A 4,805-nucleotide genomic window follows, 5' to 3' on the forward strand; every position below is an offset into this window, starting at 1 on the left:
ACCATTTTCCAGGTTAACTGCAAGCTGTTGAATAGCGGGGTGTTGTTGGTAAAGTGGAAAGCCAAAGATGCACCAGAAAGCCTTGTTGCTACTTATGTACCACCCCACCTGATACTGCGTCACCTCATCCTGGTAGTGTTCTTGTTGAAGTCCAAACATTGCAGTGTAGGGACCCTTGTTCACATACTTACAAACGTATTTTATGGACTTAACTGAGTTGCAAAACTCAACATTGATGTGGGCATTGAAAGTCTTTGACAAGAGTGGGCAGTAGGGAACAATCCATCTGTTATCAACCTCGTGCTGTCCGATAGTTGCTGTGAAACTGTTGTCTTCTTGTTTTCTCCGTCTGTATGATGGGTAACCATCAGTACCTGTGTGAGTTTCTTGTAGGAACCTCCTTGGAAACCTTTTGAAATATATGCTGTCTTTCAAACATGGTGAGTTTATGTTGAAGCCACGCCCATATGGACCTTGCACCATGTTTGCTTTAACTATGTCGTACAGTACTTTCTCTACAGCTAGATCAGGAAGCTCTGCAGAGATGATCTTGATCATCGTTGAGAACCAAAGCAGGATATGAGCATGTAGAAGGCCCATTTTTTGCTATTTGATTGTGTACAGGTCCAAAGACTTGCCCCTTTTTTATGAGCTCCATGACAGTGATTAACTTCAGATGGAAAACTCGGGCGAGGAGGTCATGCCTGTCTTTAGGCTTTTGACCCACAAAGAGTTCAGCCACAATCTCCTTCCATTTGGGATTGCATGTGAAAGTTATGAACAGGTCAGGCCTGCTGTAATGGTGCACAAAGGTCATTGCATCCTGCGTTCTTTCATGCATATATCGGGGACTTCCCATGAACATAGAAGGCAAGATGCAAACTTTTCCTCGGCTTATTGGAGCTACATCATTGTTGATGACATCTCAGAGATAGATGTAGCTCACAGCGCAATTTTTTTGGTGTGACCTGATGAAACACAATCTCTCCAATTTCATTTTTGTGTACGTATCGACTGCAAATTGATGAAACAGCTCTTGAGACTGGTGGAGGTGATTACAACAGTTGTTTCAGGTCATAAACCAGTATGCATAGCAGTCCATGCAGGATACTGGCTTCTTGAGATATTCATTAGGATTTTGGGGATCTTGCTGCTGTATACTGATGTGGCAGCCATCCTCACCGTTAACAAACAGAAGTGGATATTGAAGCGTTTCGTAGGATCGGTGCGTTTCACTAATTCGTTGGAGGGTGGTGTCATGTTGCCTCTGGGATTGTGCTGTTCACTGTGAAGAAGTACAGATATTTCATTGCACGTGGATGCATTGTAATGGCTTGCATGTTCCCTAGATGGTTTTTTCTGAGCATTAATGACAACATTAAAATTTGATGAAGCTTCTGTTTCCAAGGCATATTTGAAGCTGCGTACGTAGTTGTGTTTTTGGTACAAAAGGTCTTGGAGTTGCATTGTCAGATGAAAGTTAGTGCAGTCAAAATGGAGTTTCGTCGGGTGGCTTGTTCATGTAAATTGCCCACAAAGTACAGTTGAAAGAATTGAAGATCTTGATTTTCAGCAGGTTCGAGTGATTCTATCTTATGGTATATCTGTCCCTGCATTTTAAATGTAGGCATAAATCCATCTTCCTGAACAACATTCATGCCGAAAGATGTCATTTGGAATGCACAATTGTACTTCTGGATGTTACTGAGGAAATGTTTAAATTCTGTAGTTGTGCCAGCATAGAGTGACTTCAAAGGCTGTGGTGGATCCTCCAGTGGAGTGGGGTTCACTTTTCCAATTTCGCAACACATAGCAGGAATTTCTCTTAACCACTTCCTAGCATTGCAGAAAGAGCAAGTGATGGGCATATTTCCAATGTTCATATCTGGGTGGCAATCATAATGAAGCTTAGGGTTGTAGTCAAAAGCTTTTAATGACCATCATGAGCTGCATGGCATTGAAAACCCCCGTCTATTAGCTCTTTGTTGAACGGAAGTTTGCAGCATAGTAAATTTCTGTTGTAAGGTGTGGGAAGCTCGTGCAGCAGCCATGTTGGCAGCATTCCTGACCAGGCATGTAGTGCATTGGTCTTTGTTCTCTGCAGCTCGTGCAGCAGCAGCTGTTCGTTGAACTTCACAGTGGTGTTCAGTCTCCACATCTGATGCAGCAGCAGTCGAGGTAGCATCAGCAGTTTGTCGAACCTTACGCTGGTGTTCAGTGCCTGCAGCTCATGCAACATCAGCAGTTCGTTGAACTTTACACTAGTGTTCAGTCTCTGCAGCTGATGCAGTAGCAGTTAAGGCAGCATCAGTGGTTCGTCGAACTGTACGCTGGTCATCTGTTTGGAGTGCTCTTGTAGTGGCTGGAGGTTCAGCATTTTGTGATCATCTAATAGAAGTTTCCAGTGATGATTCATTTGCACTCCTTGCTGATGATCTTGCTGCTTTCGCAGTTTTTCAGCCAATTAAATAAATCTTCCTTTGGGGCAGAAGGAAATGCACTCAGACGCATAGTTAAGTATTAGATATTAATTGAAAGTAAAGAATAAAAAGTTTAGAATGGTACAACAATGCACTATAAAACAAAAAATGGACTATATACCTGTTGTAATATGGTTATCTATAGTCCGATGATATTTCGGAATTACAATTCCTTCTTCAGATCTTCTTAGATGGAGTCTCTGCTATAAACTGTTTTCCAACGGTTTTCTTTTTTTCGGAAGATCTGAAGAAGGAATTGTAATTCCGAAATATCATCAGACTATAGATAACCATATTACAACAGATATATAGTCCATTTTTTGTTTTATAGTGCATTGTTGTATCATTCTAAACTTTTTATTCTTTACAAACAATACACAATGCTTCAAGCGAACTGCAATACTCTCTCATATATAATTGAAAGGTTACTATGTAACTGTAAATAACTTGCAACCTTGCAACTGCTGCGGTAATAATTAACTGGTAGTTGAACAGTAAATGTGTAAAATAAGATGATGTTAGTGTTATGACATTAGAATGAAAATGAAAACAATAAAAGTGAAACAATATTATAGTCTTATCACATTAGAATGGAAAGTGTAGTAATAAAACTGAAGCAATTCTCTATGACATTACAATATAGATGCTATTCTCTCACTTTGGCACATAATAGTGAACCAGTGTAAAAGATTGCTCCACACCCGCATTAGGCAAAAAGTTTGAAATTGCTTTGGTCCTTGACACTCCATGGACCGTAAGTAAGGCATGTGTGAAATTTTAAAAAAGTAATAAGAATTAGCCATGAGCACCATCGTAGCCTGGGATTGGATAGAGAAAGGGTTAATGAAAGAGCAATTGGATGAATTGCTTAGTTTTGTTTAGTGGTGCTCATGGGGCAGAAGCTCCCATTCATGCTGCATCTGAGTCTACGAATGGTTATAGGTAAGCTGGTAGGTCTGCAGACCCGCATTAATCAAGAAGCAAAAAAATTATTGGTAAATTTTAATAAGTGCATCCACACGCATTTCACTAAGAAATACAGAAAAAACTCGAATTTTTTTTGCTTGGAATCAAGTACCCTGTTCCCCTATTCTTTAATCTCAGTATGTTTCGAAGTAGACTGAAGAAAAGAAATGGAGAAGAAGTTAAAATGTAAAAAATTGACCGAACCAATGTAAAAGATTGCTTGGCACCCGCATTAGGCAAGATGTAAGAAATTATTTTGAAAAAAATGAAAAATGTAAAAGTTTGGAGTAGGGACAGGGAATTGGAAATGAAAGATATTTCTTCTTTTTGCATAATTGGAATGTCTGTCATCGAAAACATGGGAATCCGCTGGAAAAGAAAGAAAGAAAAGTGGTGGGAGTTGACGTACAGGTGTACTTGTAAACATTAACAGATTTGGCTGGTATTTCTAGCACGTCCTGCTAACACAGAACAGATATTTGCGAATAGCTGTTACTTGGTAGCAGCGCGTGCTAGAAATAGCAGTCAAATCTTTCATTTTCTGTGGAAAAGAGCCATTTACGCGTCATTTCGATGTTATGTTAATTAAAGTGTTAATATGAAACTGCAAATGTAAATAACTTGCAACATTGTAACAGGTGCGATAATTATGAACTGGTCATTGAATGGTAAATGTGTAAATTTGAATTAAAATTGAAACAAACTAAGTGGAACATTGTTATGAACCGATTAGGCTGGTATTTCTAGCAATTCCTGCTACCACTGAACAGGTATTTACGATAAAGGACATGCTGTTATCACAAATAGCAGTGATCAAAGAAAATGGAGGGGATACAAAAATTGACATACATCAGCAGGTAGACATTCTATTATGTCTATTCCAAAACAAAAGGGAATAAGAGTAGATACACATGCAAAGACTGTGTGCTGCACAAATATATACTATTAATAGTAATAATAGTAATACATAAAAGAGTAAAAGATTAAAAGATCAGTTCCTTACTGCCATTTCTACCAAGAGGCCACGATATCCTCCATGCTAGCTCCATCTCTTCAGTGTTCTGTAGGGATGGGCAGATAGAGTTTGGATTTTGGGTGTGCCTCTAGGCTTCATTAGAGGGTCTAAATGGTTAGGAGAGCCGATACATACAAAAGTCAGTAACTAATAGGTACAGTATATTTTTCCTATTGAAGAGGGTATATGAAGAATAAGAGCAAGACTTAGAGTGTGAGAGGAGTAAAATTTAGTAAAATGGATTAGATATAGGGAAGGGAAGTAAGTCACAGACTTCAAGTGTTGCCTTCCAAGATTCATGTTATTTTGTCCAGTTTGTTGGCTTCCCAACTCTCACGGAAATA

The sequence above is a fragment of the Octopus bimaculoides genome, chromosome 20 (assembly GCF_001194135.2).
Source record: "Octopus bimaculoides isolate UCB-OBI-ISO-001 chromosome 20, ASM119413v2, whole genome shotgun sequence".
Classification (NCBI taxonomy): domain Eukaryota; kingdom Metazoa; phylum Mollusca; class Cephalopoda; order Octopoda; family Octopodidae; genus Octopus; species Octopus bimaculoides.